A 19,940-nucleotide genomic window follows, 5' to 3' on the forward strand; every position below is an offset into this window, starting at 1 on the left:
TATGACCGAGAGGTGGTACTTTCGTTCGCTCCGCAGGGCCTGTCTGGAGAGGAGTGCGCTCACCTCGCACTTCTGCCCTTGCTCCCCTCGCGCTCGGTTACGCCTTCAACGGCGACGCGGTTCAACTCACGAACGGGCGCCTATAGCTGCGCTCTAAAAAATTAGGGGTGATCAATTGGATTGATGCGGGGGAAATACGATAGCATTTTTCTTTCACTCGCCAATCTATTTCATTTCTGATTCTGCTCCACTTATCACTCTATTCCAATTATGCCTCCATTGTTTTTCACTCGCCCACCTACTCCAGTTCCGATTGTATTCCAATTCCGACTGCGCAAAATGAGTCACCTTGTTCGATAGCGGCGAGTTCATATACCGCTACCGGCGCAGCGTTTAAGCTGTTCGCATTGCACTGACAGGTCATTTTTTTTTTAAATAAAGCTCCCCCCGGGGTGAGACTCAGGTCTCGAGCCATATGAGAAGGGACAGCTCCTTAAGCATCATTTTTGCAGACATAGTTATTTGGAAGGCTGTATGTTTTGCACATAGGCGTACTGTTGTCCGAGTTATTTTCTTTCGAGCCATTTTCGTTTTTGCTGAGTCATTCCTCGTCCGACATCTCCCTCCACTGTCCTGCAAGTGAAGAGGGGAAGATGATGGAAACTGTCGAGAGGTGGCAGGTGGAGAGAGGCAAATCCCCCTAAACACCACCTGGCGGGTAGAGGCTTCACACAGACGCCACCGGACATTTTTCGCCTTCACGGCCCTCCTGGTGCTATCGCATTAAAATATGAACTAAACAGTAGTCTACATAGACTGAGCATAGATGCCGGAAAATAATGCACTCCGGAAAACCTAGTGTCGTCGTCGCCGGCGGCGGCGTGACTGAAAAATCCCCTGAAAACCAACCCAGGTGGCCCACCTAAGGTAAGGTGAGCCACCTAGGTAACGTGACCTTGTTACTTCATCACACGCTGCCCATCGGATTGTGAGAAATGTGCCCACCGTGACAGGCAGCAGTTAAGTTGATTATTGGTCGGGAAAGGTTGCTCGGGAAAAGCAACCTGGGCCTCAAAAGCTCCGCCAGTGGCTGTGTTTGAAATAGCCACTTGCGGGGGGCAGTGGCACGTGGCTTAACAACTGCACCACTGAGCCAGGAGGGGTATGAGGACTCCCCGCGGTCTATGAATGTAGAGTAGAGAATGACCTATTCCGCATGTATGGTCACTAACCGATTAGCACTACCGCGCACTACTGCGGGTTTTTTTAACATTGAGTTTATAATCGAATAGCATTGTTTAAAGTCCCCACTTTTCGGTACAAAAAAAAGTTTTTTTTTCGTTTTCCAAATACTGAGTAGAACTATTTTTGTATCGTACATGATACGCATGCGCTGTGCGTGCCAGCCCATCCCGAACCGACCGCTGCCGTTGACGCGAACACGTGCCTACATCGACCTGCCCTATAAAACCGAGCAGCTGCTATCAATAAAGGTTCATTCTGTTCTTGCATGACTTGGTCGTTACATGGTGTCAGAAGTGGGATCACTGTCTGCCTCTCAAGCAGTGGCTTGAACAAGAAACGCGAAGGCGTCGCCTACAAGCCAGGAAAAATGGAGCTACTCAAGCCGCCCGACCAGCTACTTCTGACCGGGAACATCGCGAAGAAGTGGGCGTTGTTTAAGCAGAAGTTCGACCTCTTTTTGGAAGCATCAGCATCGACCAAGGAGCCAAGGACGGAAGCTGCTAAGACTGCGCTGCTGCTAAGTGTTGCCGGCGATGACGCTCTTGAGGTATTTAATAACTTCACTTTTTCGGCGGAAGAAAGCAAGAATGACTATGCAACGGTTGTGAGCAAGTTTGAAGCGTACTGTCAGGAGCAGCAGAATGAGGTCTACGAGAGGTACGTGTTTCGCTCAAGGATTCAAGCGGAAGGCGAACCTTTTGAACAATTTCTACGCGACCTGCGAAAGCTAGCCCAGAGTTGCAACTTCTCAACACTGAGCGACGGAATGATCCGTGACCAGATTGTGTTCGGCACAAATAATCCGAAGCTACGGGAGAAACTGCTCAAAGTTGGAAACCTAACGCTGCTTTAAAGCAGAACAGAGCTGCAAAGCTGCCGAAGTGTCGGCTCACCAAAATGAGACCTGGGGCCAAATGGAAAGGCAAGTGGCGTCGGTAAAACGGCGTGAACGATTCAGATGCAGCCGATGCAACCGATTGCACGAGCGGAACAAGTGTCCGGCGTTCGGGAAGAGATGTTTTGCGTGCAAAGGGGCCAATCATTTCGCGGCCTGCTGCCAGAAAGAGCCTGCAGTCAGTGCAGTCGTTCACGACGAGGACAACTTCGACATCCTCAATGTAAGGGTATGCACAGTCGATAGGACCGCTGACTGGACAGTTGAAGCCAAGGTGTCGAACCAGAATGTTGTTTTTAAAGTAGACACTGGGTCCCAGGCAAACTTGCTGCCTTATTCAGTCTTTCGCAAGTTCAAAGCTACGCCATGCCTGACTCCAAGCAGCTCCGTTCTTCGGTCTTACAGTGGTGACGTAATTAAGCACTTCGGCGTGGCGACCCTACCAGTGGTCATTAACGACAAGTCCGGCACCTTCACCTTCTTCATAGTGAAGAAAAGCAAACAGGCGATACTTGGACTACATGCAACGGAGGCGCAGGGACTCGTAGTTCGTTCAGTCAACGCAGTGGATACAGCAGAGTCTGACAAAATATTGCAAGAATTCTCGCCGCTTTTTCAAGGTACCGGCTGTGTAGCCCGCCCATACCGGATGGTCCTGCGCGAAGACGCCATACCAGTGATACAGCCGGCGCGACGCGTCCCCTTGGCACTGCGAGAACCACTGCGAGAGGAGCTGCAGCGCATGGAAGAGGCCCATATCATTGAAAGGGTCAATGAACCAACAGAATGGGTGAGTCCGCTGGTCATTGTCAGGAAAAAGGATGGCAAACTTCGGGTCTGCATGGATCCTAGAAACATTAACGAATGCCTGAAACGGGAGCACTATCAGATGCCTAAACGTGACGATATTGAGGCAGAGCTGGCAGGCGCTAAATACTTCTCGCGCCTTGATGCAAACTCAGGGTTTCATCAGATTCCATTGGATCAGGCCACATCAACCATTTGCACGTTCGCGACACCTTTTGGGCGTTATCGTTTTTTGAGACTGCCGTTTGGGATTGCGTCAGCGCCTGAAGTGTTTCAAAGAACGTTGAGCTCAATTTTTGATCGAGCACCAGGCGTGCGCGTGTATGTCGATGACGTCCTGATATGGGGTGCTACCCGGGAAGAACACGAGAAGCGCCTTCGTAGAGCGCTGGAACTAGCAAAGCAAGCAGGCTTGACGTTCAATCCAGCCAAATGCAAGTTTGCGTGCACCGAGGTTGAGTTCTTGGGCGACCTCATCAGCCAAGACGGGATAAAGCCGAATCTTTCATTCAGTGCATCGATTGCTGAAATGCCGCAACCGGCTGATAAGACCGCGGGTCAGCGAATGCTTGGTGTGGCCAATTATTTTGGGAAGTATATCCCGCATCTTGCTGAAAAGACCAAGTTGTTACGAGGTATTATAAAAAAAGAAACAGTCTTCGAGTGGACAGACAAGCATGCCGCTGAGTGGGCAGCTATTTGCGCACTTCTAAGCAGCGCACCGGTGCTGGCAATTTTTGATCCAGCAAGAGAGACAAAAATTAGCTCTGATGCATCAAAAAATGGGCTAGGAGCCGCACTGTTGCAGCGACACGGAGATAGCTGGCGACCTGTCGCCTACGCATCACGCGTCATGAGTGAGACTGAGCAAAGGTACTCACAAATAGAGAAAGAAACAATGGGAATAACTTTTGGGTGTGAAAAATTTCACTATTTCGTTTACGGCCGAAGAATTGTTATCGAGACGGACCACCGCCCCCTCCTAGCAATTGCGTCGAAAGGAATCGGCGATATGCCACCACGGCTTCAGCGGTTTTTCTTGCGCTTGTGCAAGTACGATTATTCCCTTCAATTCGTACCAGGGAAAGAGCTGCTGCTGGCCGATATGCTGTCAAGGGCGTCACCCAAGAAACCACTGGACATCACAGCCTCCGAAGACGAAGTAGAAGTTCATGCGGTTGGAGCGGTCACGGACATGGTGAGCAGAAAAACACTTAATCGACTTGTGGAGGCCACGGCAAACGATCCGGATCTACAGTCGGTTATACGGTACATAACAGCCGGCGGTAACCTGGGTGGCAGCATGAAATCATTTGCGGCGGAATTGTCCCTGATTGAAGGCATTGTGTTTAAAGGCACTAAAGTAGTCATCCCAAAGTGTATGAGGGCGGAAATGCTTCAACGAATACATGAGGGACATTTGGGCCTGAATAAGTGTAAAGCAAGAGCTCGACAGCTAGTGTTCTGGCCCGGACTCAACTCCGATATCGAAATGATGTTAAAAGGTTGCACAGTCTGCCGGAAATATGCGTACCAACTTCAACGCGAGCCATTTCTGATGCGCCCAACACCACATTACGCGTGGTACAGAGTCGGCGTCGACATCTTCCAGCACGGCGGTAGTTCCTACTTGTGCGTGTATGATGCCCTATCGAACTTCCCAGAGGTTGAACGACTCAGCGACACAACAGCCCGCACTGTCATTGACAAATTGAGTGGGATCTTCGCCCGTTACGGGATCCCTGTGGAAGTTTGCAGCGACAACGGTCCCCAGTTCTCCTCTCACGAATTTGCTGTTTTTGCATCCAGGTACGAGTTCAAGCACATTACGTCCAGCCCTGCATTTCCACAGTCTAATGGACTTTCCGAGAAGGGTGTTCAAATCGTAAAGAAAATCCTGAAAAAAACGCAAGAGACACGGGAAGACTTCTGGCTTGGACTGCTTTCCTACCGTTCGACTCCGTTGGAGGATAGTCGTTCGCCGGGTGAGCTCCTGCAAGGCAGAAGACTGCGTACGCGACTTCCCGACTTCAGCCAACAGCCAAAAACAAGTCTTCAAACGCCAGCCGCTCGACACCGGCGCAAAATCCCTACCGGCCCTCCGGAAAGGAGAAGTGGTTAGGATCCGTCACAAACAGTGGACTCGCAAAGCGCAAGTACTGGGGCCGGTAGCGCCGCGGTCATACCAGGTGCTTACCGAAGATAACAAGCTGCTTCGCCGCAACCGCAAGCATCTAAGTGCGACGTTGGAACCCTTCGAGAGCAACGCACTCGGAAGTGAGGAGTCCGAGAGTGAGTGCGAGCTCGTCGACGAGCAGGGGCCCAGTCCAAGAAGAGTAGCTGCTGCGCCATCTATGGACGGACACACTACACCAGCGGTGAGGCGGTCCACCAGAAACAGGAGGCCGCCAAACAGGCTTTACTACGATCGCAACTTTAACCAAGTGAATTCGTGACGCATTCCCAAGATTCAATAAACAAAGGAAGATGTATCGTACATGATACGCATGCGCTGTGCGTGCCAGCCCATCCCGAACCGACCGCTGCCGTTGACGCGAACACGTGCCTACATCGACCTGCCCTATAAAACCGAGCAGCTGCTATCAATAAAGGTTCATTCTGTTCTTGCGTGACTTGGTCGTTACAATTTTAAAACGGCAAAAACTAGGAAACGGCAAATGAAACTGGGTTTCGTCTAAACTATGACGCCGCGACATCGAACCCATGACGTTGCGGACACTGTGCCAAAAATTATAGTGTGCTCGCTAATTGTCTAAAATGGCGACGGTAAGTGACAGCTTGGGTTATTATTTGTATAAATTGACCAAAATCAAGCGCGAAGTTTTATCCTTCAGCAAATGCGGAGCGAATATCAACGAACGTGCCAACCTGTGACGCCACACTCGCGAGGTTGCCCGTAGAAATCGCCCCGATTGAAGCCACTAAATTGAAAGCTTTAAAATTAATTTGCGCTGCATCAAGATGTCACCCGGCTACAAAATTTTGCACATATTACCAGGAAACTGCGGTTAATTTACCCTGAAAGTTTCAGTAAAATCCGTGGGGTACAAAAAACGCCGGAGTTTCCCTTAGCCTCCATTCCGCTTCTCTCAACTCTTCCGATAATGTGGCGAATGACAAGGCGCTTTTAATTCCCTCGTCTTTCGGTTGTTTTTTATACGTAACAAGCACATCTGTTGTCCAGTGATGCCCATGTCCAGGAGAGAAATCCTGCCCACTGCTTCATCTCATTCGAATAAAGCAAAACTTGGCATAGTTCACTCTAAGTTTACCTGAGCCCTGACTAAATCTCAACAGCACACGGCTGAGAAAGCCTTCAAGCTCTGCATTTTCAATATCTTGATGATGTGCGGTTCTCCGTTGCGCTGCTGAAAACTCTAGCAGAGTGCCTGTTAATGAACTTTCGAAGTCAACGCCTGAAACACAGATTTACTGCAGAAAAAAAATCCTTTCGATGTTATGCCCTATATATGTGCATAAATTGCCGCACATCCCGAGGAAAGTCGCAGCGAAGTTTGGTGCTCACCTTGTTTTCCGAATTCCTTGCAATATTGCTCAGCTATCCCACATGACCAACTAGCGTCACCTGTTGGTCGCCAGTAGCGAACACTACGTAGCTCAACGGGGATATCCTTAACTTGTAATTTTTAAGAAAACTTGAGACAGCTGCGAGATTCTGCGTAAACATGATATTATCCTGGTCGATTCTTCCTCCTCGCTGTAAAATATGGCCTATAAAGTGCTTCCTATGCTCACACCGACTTGTTCTGACGGTGATAGAAAGCCAGTGGGATTTATCGTATATTCGAAATTGCCGCGGTGATTTTTAGTGTTCTTCTGTATGCTCCCGCAGGGAGCAGAGTTGCGCGACTGTTTTCCTCGCGCCGCTGTTGACGCCATTCGCCGAGCGGCCGTCACGTGATTCCGCTGACGACGTTTGTTCCATTTTGAAGTGGAGGAGCCGACTTTCCAGGCGCAACGCCGGTTCCTCGCCACCCCAGTACCCTCTCGCCTGCCATCGTGATCGGACGCGTCCGCTGCAGTCGGCTGCGGTGTGTTCCCGCCTTTTCCGTGCGCTCCAGTTGTATATACTTTGATAGTGTGCAGTGACGGCAGCCTAGTCTGATAGAAATTACAGTTCAATATAAATTTTAAATTGTTCAGCAGGCACGCTCAAAGTCCATGCGGCGACTCATGTTTGCCATCAACAAATTATCTTCATTTTTCCTGCAGCGCTACAAGTTCCAAATGAAAATGTGAACAAAGGTTTTGTTCCTAACCAAACTGTACGTGACAGAGCATTTCTCATGTGCAGCCGCTGCCAGCCTGTCTGCTTATTCTGCTGCCACCTCCAGCATTTTGCAGAAATGGTTTGTTTCGTGAAATAAAGAATGTTTGACAAGCAAACTGTATGTGAAATTTTGTTCTAGTCCCAGTCTACTACACAGAAATGGGAGGGCAGTCTCTCAGCATGAGAACAAGCTTTGCCTAGGCTTTTATGCGAAGCATACTAGCCGCACAACCGAGCTCTTCCTTGCTGCGCCACGCGCGGCCGCGTAGCTACCACTTGACCAACATCGGCGCACCACGTGATATGACGTCACAACAGCTGTGAAAGCTGGGGCTCAACTCGTGCGCTCGCTTGCGGACGCGCAGCCTCTGCCGGCGGCCTAACTCCCGCTCCTACCGCTAGGAGGTACTGACGTCACGCAATTGTATAAAAGGCGACGCACTCGTTGAGTCAGTTGAGCAGCGAGATGTCGGCCAGGGAGAGGGCGGCTCGCCAGACCGCAAAGCGCAAGTTACAAAGAGCCACGGAAACGGGAGAAGAACGAGAAGTACGGCTTGCCAAGCGACGTATGCTTCGCATCCTAGGCTTAACCATAAGCTAAACCAGGCCATTTTTAACTATTTTATTTGTTAAGAATACCCTTAAGGTTCCACTGACAAGGATGTTAACACTGGAGGAGAGGAGAACAAAAATAGCATGAAATACTTGAAAGCAAAATTGGATATTCAGATAATTATTTTTCCTTGAGTAAAAGCATGGAAAAGTCCAAAACAAAGATATTTCAGAATGCAGTGAAGATACATTTATTTCAAGTAGGTCAAGAGAAAACGCAATAGTGCTGAGGGAAGAACGAGCAAATAACAGCACCAGAAAGAGATACGCATCACTTTTCGAGATCCTTGGAATCTATTAAAGAAGTACGGCACGTGATGTGTTTGGCTTGAAAAGATGACCATGGCAGAGGAAAAATACAATGGAGGGCTAGAAGTCAGAGCAACAAATGATACGTATATTTTGTGAAAGATAAGCGCGCGAGTTTGCGATATCTGCGCCTTTGGTTGGCTAGATTTACTTGCGTGCAAAATGCATTGTTTTAGACTGCCCGCATTCACATCGTATGCAGCGTGGTTTCACAAGCCTCGTGCAACATCGGCGATCGCAACCCTATAGAATAATGTATTTTAATGTGGCTCTGCAGGGAGATGCAATACCGCACTTCTCTTCATCGCACAACTCACGCAAGTTTTTCTTTTTCAAGCATTTCTGCGCCATTAATGTCCGTACTGCGAGCTATCGCTGTCATTCCATGATCTTTCTGTCATGCTGTATGATATTTTCGGCAAATCAGATTATTTTTTGGCGCTTTTTTCAGCGATGTATGATGGGCTTAGCATCGATCCCTGAGCACTGAGACAGTAAAAGGAAAAAAAGATGCCCGCAATCCAGCGCCGTTTGTAAGCTTTTCAAAAAAAAAGGCGAACTGCTCCACAACGCCAGCCCCGTCATGATCCCAGCGCCTGTGCGCTCGAGGAGCTGCTTTCCCGCACAGCCTGGAACAAAATGGCGGACCTTCGCGCAACTCTGCTCCCTGCGGGGGCATATACAGGAACACTAGTGTTTTTGAGTGTTCAGCGCCACGCGGCAAGTGGTGGCAGCCTTGCAAACTAAAATCGTGCGAATTAAAAAAAAATCGTTTGTCCTGCTTTCTTTGCCTTGCTTTAAAAAAAAAATTGACGTTAGTACCACTGGATCCTCGTCTGGAAAAAATAAACGAGTGCAGGAGAACACGTGAAGGACGTTACGGGCCCTGCGCTTAACTGCAATGTTCCACTAACCTGCGGTCAGCAATACCTCGGGAAAACTAGGAGAAGCGCTAACGAACGACAGATGACGCCAGCATGCTTCATTTTTTAATCTCATTGTTGGTGGCTTTGGCACTCGGCTTCTGATCCCAAGGAGTGTGTTCGATCCTGGCCGCGGCGACCGCATTCCGATGGAGGCGACATACAAAAATGTCAGCGTGCTGTGCGATGCCAGAGAACGTTAAAGAACCCCAGGTGGTTAAAATTAATCCGCGAGTCCTCCACTACGGCGTAACTCATATTCCATGTGTCGTTTTGGAGCGCTAAACCTCACTATTTACAATCTATATACAGTTCTTCGCTGAAAGGATAACGGGTCTTCTACAGGTTTCTATTTCACGCAGTTTTTTGCGAGCGCCAGAAATAAGCTTGACAGCGGAATCTTCGCAAGATGGAAATTAAATCAGTGAGGAGGAGGAGGAAAAACATTTATTCAGAGCACAAAAACTGGGTGGGTTAAGTACGAGAACCCATTGGTCATCATCACAATCCGGCCCCTCTCAACCAGTGATTTCTGGTCGAGTGGGCTGTGGCTATGAAGGGTAGCCTCCCAGCGCTCGTGAGTCGGATCGGGATTGCTGCCCAAGTCTGGGTTTTCTTGACATTCCCAAACCGCGTGAAAGAGTGTGCCAACTGCTCCACAGAAGGGGCAGGACGAATGGTAGGTTTCTGGGTACCATTTACTCATTAGGTAAGGGTTGGGCAGAGTATTAGTTTGTAGTCGCCTGATTATGTGCTCTTCATATTTACTTAGGGTTTTGTGAGGAAGAGGATATTTCCTTCTTGTGATCTTATAGTACTCCGTAATTTCTGCGTAGCTTAGTAAGGGTGAGGGGTTGTCAACTATGTCAGAGAGAGGCTGCGTGCCAGATGCTCGGAGGAGGAGAGCTCGAGCAGCTGTGTTGGCCGCCTCATTGCCCGTCGTTGAGAGGTGCCCTGGCGTCCAGAAGATCTGGATGTTGGAAGGATTAGACCTTTCCAAAATTTCCCAACACGGAGCGCCAACGCGGCCTCTGAGGTAATTGCGTACCGCTGCTTGTGAGTCGGACATAACTGTTGCCTCGCTGTTCTTTGATATCGCTAGTGCGATAGCTGCTTCTTCAGCCGATGTGGTATCCACCGCTTGGATAAGGCTGCTTGCAATGATATCCCCCCGGGGTGAAACTGCTGCAATTGCCGCGACTCCGTTAACGGGTCCAGTCGCATCGACGTAGATCGTGTCCTTGTTTCCATCCCAGCGCTTAGAGAGATGTCTAGCTCTGGCTAGTCTCCGTCCTCTGTTATATTCCTCACCCATGTGTTTTGGTATGGGGTGAGTCGTAATGTGTGATCTCATCTCCATGGGCATGTCGATCTTGCCAGCGACTTCCCGGGGTGGACTGATTCTCAGCTTCTGTAATATTTTCCTGCCAGGCTTAGCTGTTGAGAGCCTGATAATTTGATTTACACGGTGGGCCTCTATTAGTTCGTCGATGGTGTTATGGATCCCCAGCTGTAGTAAGCGCTTAGTGGATGTGCATAAAGGGAGTCCCAACGCCGTCTTAACTGCCTTTCGAATAACAACACCTAGTTGGTCTTTCTCCTTTTTGCTAAGCCGTAAGTACGGGGTGGCGTATGTTAGTTTAGAGAGAATGAAAGCCTGAACTAATCTTAGGGCCTCCTTCTCTCTTAGCCCATTTCTTTTCTTGATTACCCGGCGTAGCTTTCTAGAGACTTGTTCGGAATAGGCTTGGAGCTGTCTGATTGTAGTGGTGTTAGTGTTGCCGCTGGGTATGATGGCTCCCAGGATCTTGATCTCTTTCTTGATCGGAAGGCTCATACCCTGGACCGTAATGGCGACAGAGGGAGTGGACGGCAAAAGCCCCGTATTCTGCCTCTTGCCACGGTCGATCAGGAGTAACGCTGATTTCTCGGGAGAGCATGTTAACCCATGCCTCGCCGCATGCTGGCACACGACATTCGCTGCTTCCTGAAGCCGGCCTTGAATTTCCTCTTCATTACCGCTGAAACACCAGATCGTAATGTCGTCGGCGTATATAGCGTGCTCAATGCCTTGGATGCGGTCTAGCTTCTCTGGTAGCCCACGCATGGCCAGGTTGAAGAGAAGCGGAGACAATACCGCTCCCTGCGGGGTGCCCTTGGAACCTAGTTTGAACGGAGAGGAGGTCCGATCACCAATACTTATTGACGCTTTTCTATTCGAGAGAAAGTCCCTCACGTAATTATATGTGCGGTCACCACAGTTGATGCTGTTAAGCTCATCCAGTATTCCGTGGTGGTTGACATTGTCAAAAGCCCCTTTTAAATCGAGCGCAAGGATGGCCTTTACCTGACATCTGCCGGGGTTGTCCAGAATATCCTCTCTGATACGGAGGAGAATATCCTGTGTGGACAGCTTTTCTCTAAACCCGTACAGCGTGTCAGGGAGGATATCAGTCTTCCTCAGGAGTCGTTTCAGTCGGGCGTTCACGACCCTCTCGAACAGTTTACCCAGACACGACGTCAGGGAGATCGGTCGTAAATGATCAATATCGCATGGCTTATTGGGCTTGGGAATAAATCGCACTGAAGCCAATTTCCAGGAGTCGGGGATCTGGCCCTTGTGCCAGCACTGCGTGTTGAAGTATTTCACTAATTTTCTTAAAGAGATGTCATCCATATTAAAGAGTATCTTGGTGTTTATCTGGTCCGGTCCAGGAGCGGTGTTCTTACGCATGACGTCAAGCTCCGCCCTCAGTTACTCAACCGTTTCGTCTTGGTTCATCTCTTCATTAGGTGCACCGGTGTACGCAGGGAGAAGGTACGAGGATCCCAGATCGAGGAATTTCCGAGCAAGTGAGGGCAAGGCACCTGTGGCAGCTTTGCTTCAGTTTCCCGTTTTGACACAAAGAGGCTTTTTAAAGTTTTTTGTCTTGATCCGAGCTTTGGCTTATTTTATAAAACGCGTCGATGCTGTGTTTCTTGTTTTTCATTTTTCTGTCGACACATGTGGGCCGGTTCGTACTTATAGCGGGGGACTTAAATTTAAAAAAATAATAATCTAGTTAGAGGTAAGCATCAATCAGTTAACCAATTATTAAAAATCCTTCCCTGTTCAAGTCAACCCTTAAAACATGAACGTGTGTGTGTAGTTTCGTAGACTGAAAATAATTTCGCCTTTATATGAGCCTTTATTTTCTCTCATATTTTTCTTGATATATCATATAACCATCAACACGGCATTATAGCGTGCAGGTGCCGGCAACATTAGCTACCAACCTTTCCAATACATTCAAATAAATTCAGTCATGTCATCAGCCGCTGTAGTTCGGATTAGCAACGATCCGTGCAGCAAAGTGCACCGTGAATAAAATATAGGCATGTCAGCCGTTAAAAATAAGTGGATGAACTTTTAATAGGAGTCTCCCTGAATGTGCTCAGCCGAATATAGAATGCAGTTACGGAAGGGGAACAAAGAGGTGCCTTTTTCCACTCGGAACATTTCTCTGATAGATGACGCGATTGCGTCGAAGTGCCATTCGTATAAAACTGCATTTCCTCTTTGTTGTTAACATTTGAACGCAGAGAATACATGCCGAATGGCTAATGTAACTCATGCTCAAACTCTCTCAGCTTTTATGCGTGATCATGTCATCTTTCGGAACCTGTCCACATTCATGCCGGAGAAGCATGAAGAAACGACAGTAGCGGAAGACAAAAGGAAGAAATCGAAGAGGATGAGGAATAACACCCTTCACTTTCGGAAGTGGCGGGAGCGCTGTTTTAGCGATACGCTGAAGGTGAGGGGCGGGCACTTCACAAAAGCAGCCACCCTATAGAGATGAGGCGAGCGCCATATCGTACGGTGATCTGCGACGTGTCTTCAGAACTGTGTCGTGGCGGGCTAGTCTTCCTGGTCGGTTCACCGTGAAGCTTCAGAAGTGTCCCAGGCCGACTCAGCGCCAGCCGCGTCGCTTTCCTTCGTCTCTGAGCAGGTCAGTGGCGGCATTCCTCTGATGCATTTCCGAAGAGATTAGTTAGCTAAGCTAGGGTGTCAGCTTCCTGCAGTGCTGAACTGGAACGCTGCCAGAAGCAACAATGCGCCGGCAGACAGTGTGATAACGGGAAGTGCGCGGATTTTTTGCGCTTCTGTACGAGTGTGCAGGTTGATGGAGAAACCGGAGCAGCTGTGCCACTGCATCCTGTTACGAGGATGCCGAGGTGCAGCAGAGGAAAATGAGCGAGAGGAAGTCGACTACACGTCCTATAAGTGCGACTAAGGTGAATACGGAAGCCCTTGCACTGCTTGATGCTTTGGTTTATACAGGGTCTGGACGCAAGGAAAAAGCCTCACGTCCAAGGATAGTGCGTGGTAAAAGGAAACTTTTACTGAAAGCAAACGTTCGATAAGGACGTGTTCCGTTTCGCGGCATATTTGCTGCGCTCCGTAACCCTTGATGTCTGGCAGTGTTTACTAAGCTACATTTCTGAGACTGTTTAGCTGTGTGTGGAGGGGGGGGGGAAGCGAATTCCGGCCTACGGCAGTTTTAAATCCTTATCTTCGCAGACCTGCCGTGCTCCTTTCTTCAACCTCACAGGCTGTGAACAGATCAGAAATCCCTTTACCGCATTTTCTGGCATCCGCAGACTATGTCTGTCTGCGTGTAAAATTTTACGCGGTGTGGGCTATCGACAGGTGCAAACCGTACAGTAGCTTTGTTTTCAGAATCATCTGTTATAACATTTCAAGCCCAGCGCAGCTCTCGCTATCTCGAGGTTTTTGTCTGTCAAACTAGCGCTATATTTACGCTGCTATCGTGCAGTTAACTAGTTTTGCTCGTGATTACTGAAATAGGAGATTATTCTTAATTCTAAAAATATCATACGTCTTCTGCCTAAAACCTACATTGAAAATAGAGCTCGTGGCTGCTCACTGGCGTTTGGCTTCATGAGGCATGCGCGTAGCCTGGCTGGCATCGCAAGCGGTGAAGCGATGAAGACACAGAGCGATGAAAAGCGGTTAAGACAGACTACGATACGTTTTTTAATATAGAAATAATAACCATTTCTTCCTTCTGCAGCCTGGATAACGTTAATAATGACGGGTTGTGAGGCTGCATAAATTTTTCAGTGACTGAAAAAAAATTTTCAGTGAAAGTTGAACCATGCGGACTATACACCGGATGCGTACTGTAGTGCGCAAATTGCAGAATATTATACGAGACTTGCTGTCGGTTAGCTAATATCAGATCTTTGTGTTATTTAATTAGTTTTAGTCTCTATTCTGGATATTCTCTTAGGGATAGTAGCGTGTGTACGTACAGACTGCTGCCGAAAAAGTTCTACATATTTGAGTGGTTTCTCTATATGTGTGCTAATTTTCTTGTTCATAAAGTTGCGAGCCGCAGTAAAAAAAAAGTGTTTCGATTGGCAGCACGCGTAATAGTGAGTTGTGTCCCATGCATCGCTGTTATTTTGGTGAATGTCCTTATGGAGAATACGTCGAGATATCAGTATGGTTTCTTTCCAACTGATGACCCTCACGATTGGTGAATAAAAGTAGTAAAAAACAAAATAAAAGTAATATGGCGGTAGTCATTACGATTAATGATTATGTGCAAAAACAGTGATTAGATTATGAATGCGATATAGATTTGCATAAAAAGTGCATTGTAATCAGATCTTCCATGTTCTGTCTGACTGAAAGAGGAACCAATAAAATATCATTACCAATAATGCTCTGGGACATGTTCTTAATTAAGGAGTAAGTCACTACAACACGAATTTCACACAGGACAAAAAGGCTGTAAGCGCAAGCACCCATTGAAGCCAGTATAGCTTTTTATTCCTTCGTATTCTATTATACACATAGAGATAAGAAAAGAATAGCCCCAAGTCAAAGAAACCTTTGCTGTACCATTTCCGACGTGCAAGACGAAGGCAAAAAAAAAGTAAATTATGTTGTATTTGTAACGACGAAGTGCCCGCGCGGCAGCGATACTGCTCTCGGCGAGCGCGTGCTTCGGGCTGATGCTGCTGGAACCTGTGACGTCTGTGAACGCCGTTCTGCGGTTTTTGCCTTGTGCCGTGCTGTACTCTGTGCTTTGTGCCCGAAAAACCCATTGCAAGTGGTGGAGGTGGACTCTGATCCCGTTCCGGAGCTGAGAAACGGCACTGTTAAAACCCAAATGCCGAGAGACACCGCACAGCCACCACCGCCGCCGCCAGCACCTGTTATCTGCGCCGGCATGCCACGGCAGCGGGACCCAGCTGTCTTCAGCGGCACCGGCGACAATAATGTCGAGGACTGGCTTGCGTCCTACGAGAGGGTAAGTACGCACAACCGCTAGGACGACACAATGAAGCTAAATAATGTAATCTTCTACCTCGCTGACGTCGCCAACCTCTGGTTCGTCAAGCATGAAGCGGACATCACCACCTGGTCGGCTTTCAAGACGAATTTCGCCGAGGTATTTGGCCGTCCTAGTCTGCGAATGTTGCGCGCTGAACAGTGCTTGCGTGAGCGGGCGCAGCAGCCGGGTGAGACGTTTACCAGCTACGTGGAAGACGTGATGGACCTGTGCAAGCGCGTAAACTCTCAAATGTCTGAGGCCGCTAAGATCGGGCACATTGTGAAAGGAATCGACGAGGACGCCTTTCAAATGCTTCTTGCCAGGCAGCCGGACACCTTTGCCTCCGTCATCAGTTTGTGCCAGAGCTACGAGGAGCGCCGCAAGCAACACGTCCTGCTCGTCGCTCCATACGACAGGCCGAGGAACGATCCGCTGATGCCGTGGTCGCCGGAGAACCCCAGTTCATGCAGGAGGTAAACCGGTTCATCCGTGAATAAGGCGCCCGTCATCTTGCGCTTGTGCATGGGGCTCCAGCTCTGTCACCAGCACTTTCTCCAGCCTTTCAGCAGACCACCCAGGCACAGGTCGCGGACGCCCTGCAGATGCTGTGCCGCCCGTCCCTCAGCAGGCAGTGGCTGCCCCGCTTACCTACGCCGCCGTCCTGTCCCGCCCGGCTCCTCATCCCTCGGGCAATTTCTCCGGCGCCACTGCAGCTCCGCTGCCTTTGGCGCCGCGACCTGTTGGCTGTATCAGGCACCCGCACCACCATCGTTGCCGCACATGGCGCCGGCGCCCCTTGCCTACGGTCGCCCATGGCGCACTCGCGACAACAGGCCCATTTGTTTTGCATGTGGCATTGCCGGACATGTCGCTCCCTACTGCCGCAATCAGCCCTACCTGCCTGCTGACGTCATGACGCCATCTGCATACGGATCTTACACGCAGCACCACCACATGCAGCCTTGTCCGCCACCATCGTTCACGACTGACAGCCAGTCTGCAACGCCGCGCCGCTCCCCTTCTCCGCGGCGCCGTTCCATCTCCCCGATGCGCCGCCGCGACAGCCCCAACGAAGCGGAAAACTAGTGAGCGCACTTCCCGAGGCAAGAGCTGCGCCTTCGGCGAACTTTACAAGGCCTCTGACGTCCTCCGCCAAAGTCGTTGATGTGGTCGTATACGGCGTTGCTACGTGTGCCCTGATTGACACAGGAGCAGCTGTATCAGTTATGGACGCGAAATTTTGTCGCCGCATCAGGAAAGTTCTGACGCCATTTTCTGGACTTTTACTCCGTACTGCTACTCCTTACTGCTGACGCCCCACAAATTCAGCCACTCGCCGCTTGCACTGCACGAGTTGTTATCTATGACGTCATCTACACCAATTGAGTTCGTGGTACTCTCCTCCTGCTCGCATGACGTCATTCTCGGGTGGGACTTTCTGTTGGAACACTCTGCTGTCGTCGACTGCGCTCGCCCTGAAGTCACCCTCACTGTCCTACCCGACGACTCCACAGCCGAAAGTCCTGAATATACGTAGAAACTTCTTCTTTCCCGCGATGTCGAAATTCCTGCTTCCCCGTCCGTTGTAGTCTCCCTGTCGTGTTTCTCTCCAGCCGACCCACCCGACACACCTGTACTCTTTACTCCCTCAGAATTGTTCGTTCGCCGCAGGAACCTACCGCTTCCCTTCGCTGTCCTCACGTTGACCTCCGGAACAACAACCATGCTCATCAGCAATCATCTACCCTCTCCTGTGACTCTGCTTCTTAATGAATGCATTTGATACGTAGCATCGGCTGAACTCCTACAAGTCGTCGACGACATCGAAGCTATTCCTACACTGTCGCTCGATGCTGTCACCCCGGCTTCCCTGTCACACCGCCCACCCTCTGATGTCCTGTACAGTGCTATCGATCGAGACCTTCATTCGACGTGCTGTTACCAGCTGTTCGCCCTTTTATGCGAATTTCGTTCGTCTTTTATGCGCGCCAAACTCCACTCGGCCGTGTGTCGGCTGTCACACATGCCGTCTAAACTAGCACCCGTCCTCCTCTGCGCCAGCGACTATATCGCGTGTCAGCTCTGTAGCGCTGCGTCATCAGCGAGCAAGTGGACGACATGTTAGAGAGCGGGATTATACAGCCCTCGAAGAGCCCATGGTTCTCCCCGGTCGTGCTCGTTCGAAAGAAAGACGGCTGTATCCAATTTTGCGTGGATTATCGACGGCTGAACACTGTAACCCGGAGAGACGTCTATCCTCTGCCACGCATAGATGACGCCCTCGACTGCCTACAAGGAGCCGAATTTTTTTCGTCGCTCGATCTGGGATCTGAATATTGGCAAATACCCATGACCGAAGATGACCGCGAAAAAACAGCATTCTTCACCCCTGCTGGGTTAAATGAGTTTAACGTAATGCCATTTGGGCTTTGCATTGCTGCTGCTACATTAGAAAGAATGATGGATAATGTCCAGCGTGGCCTACGCACTAAGACGTGTCTCTGCTACCTTGACAACTTCGTCGTGTTTTCGGCCGACTTCTCGACACATCTGATGCGTCTGCGCCAAGCGCTGACTTGCCTCACCACCGCAGGGCTGCAATCAAATGTGAAAAAATGCCATTTCGGAGCTCGCCAATTGAACATCCTCAGTCACGTCATCTCTAAATACGGCATCCTTCCGGATCCCGCAAAACTTCGTGCGGTCGCTGAGTTTCCGAAGCCGTCCACGCCCAAAGAACTGCGGAGTTTAATCGGCCTATGCTCATATTTTCAGCACTTCATCCGGAATTTCGCCACCATCAACTCACCTTTGACGTTACTTCAAGCCCAAAATTTCTTTTCGTGATGCTGCTCTAGATGCGATGATGCTTTCGCTATACTGCGCCAGCTCCTTACTTCACCGCCCATACTTCGCCATTACGACCCGAACGCTCCAACCGAGATCCACACGGATGCTAGTGGCATCGGCATTGGTGCTGTGCTTTCACAACGGAAGCCTGGATTTCAGGAATATGTTGTCGCCTATGCCAGCCGCACGCTAAAGCCGTTATAAATTACTCCGTGTCTGAAAAAGAATGTTTGGCCATTTTGTGAGCCATAACCAAATTTCGACCATGCTTCTACAGCCCCTCGTTTGACGTAGTCACCGACCGCCATGTTTTATGCCGGCTGTCGTCCTTGAAGGATCCATCCTGCCGACTTGGTCGTTGGGCACTGCGACTTCAGTACGACATTCGAGTCGTCTACCGTTCCGGACGCAAGTACTCTGACGCCGATGCCCTCTCCCGGTCACCGCTACTTGCCGACGATGCGACCCTCTCTAGCACTGACCCTCTGCTCTCTTCATTACGCCCTCCAATATGCTTCTGCAGCAGCGTAAAGAAGCCTGGATAACCTCTCTCGAGGACCTCCTTTCCGGCCGCACTACGCCAACGCCCTCCCGCTCGCTTCGTCGCCAAGCCCGCCACTTCACTCTGCAAGATGGTCTTTATCGCCGGAATTATATGCCAGATGGTCGAAGGTGGCTACTAGTCATACCTCGCCACTTGCGCGCTGATGTCTGAGCATCTTTTCATGCCGAACTCCAGAACGCGCATGCTGGTCTTTTAAAAACATACACGCGACTTCGGCACCGGTACTACTGGCGCGGTGGTGGTGGTAAACATTTATTATTTACAAGGAGGTGTTTGGGTCCAGGCCCTATGGCCCAGGTCCTCACAAATCTAGGTGGAGCCCCTACTCCGGAGCCCCAATGGCGTCTAGCGCCGCTCGCGCCCTGGCGACCAAGGTCCGTTGGGACAGCAGGTCATGGCAGTTGAGCAGCGCCGCCTCTCAGGCCTCCCTAGAAGGGTGGGAGATGAAGGATTGGGAAGGGTGGGAATTGAAAGGGCAGGCCCAGACCATATGGAAAACGTCCGAGAGCGTCGCTCCGCACAGCCTGCAGCCACCATCAAATTCTGAATTGAAGTGTTTCAATACTGCCGGGCACTGCATTGTATTTGTAAAAATTTTGAGAAGAAGCCGTTCGTCTGCTCTCCGGAGATCCTTACAGGGTTCTAGAAAGCGACGATTACTGTCCTTATAATATGTAGTGATGTCTTTGAATGTAATTAGATATTGGGTAGGCTCGTAATAGGCTTCCTGATCAAGTGTGAGTGCCCGGGGAGAGAGCGCGCGGGCCGCCTGATCGGCTAACTCATTGCCCTGGAGTCCCTGGTGGCCGGGAGCCCAGATGAGGTTACAGTTTGGAGGGTCGCTGGACCGAAAGCAATTTTGTAGGATGCGCCAGGCGAGAGGAGGTATCCAACCCAGCTCATAGTTCCGACAGGCCCCCTTCGAGTCGGTAATGATGTGTTTCACTTGTGGGAGAGAGAGTGCGAGCGCAATCGCGATTTCCTCCGCGTGTGTTGCGCTGTAGGCGCGGAAAGTGAGTCCTGCCACTGTGGTGTTGTCGTGGACCACTGCTGCGGTGAACCACCCCCCACG

General features: G+C 49.9%; 1 protein-coding gene across 1 annotated transcript in view; it reads right to left on the reverse strand.

Moving 5' to 3' along the window:
- Positions 1-19,940, reverse strand: part of LOC144136587 (uncharacterized) — a 148,177-nt gene that overhangs the window by 64,523 nt on the left and 63,714 nt on the right. The window lies entirely within an intron of this gene.

This window comes from Amblyomma americanum, chromosome 1 (genome assembly GCF_052857255.1).
Source record: "Amblyomma americanum isolate KBUSLIRL-KWMA chromosome 1, ASM5285725v1, whole genome shotgun sequence".
Taxonomy (NCBI): domain Eukaryota; kingdom Metazoa; phylum Arthropoda; class Arachnida; order Ixodida; family Ixodidae; genus Amblyomma; species Amblyomma americanum.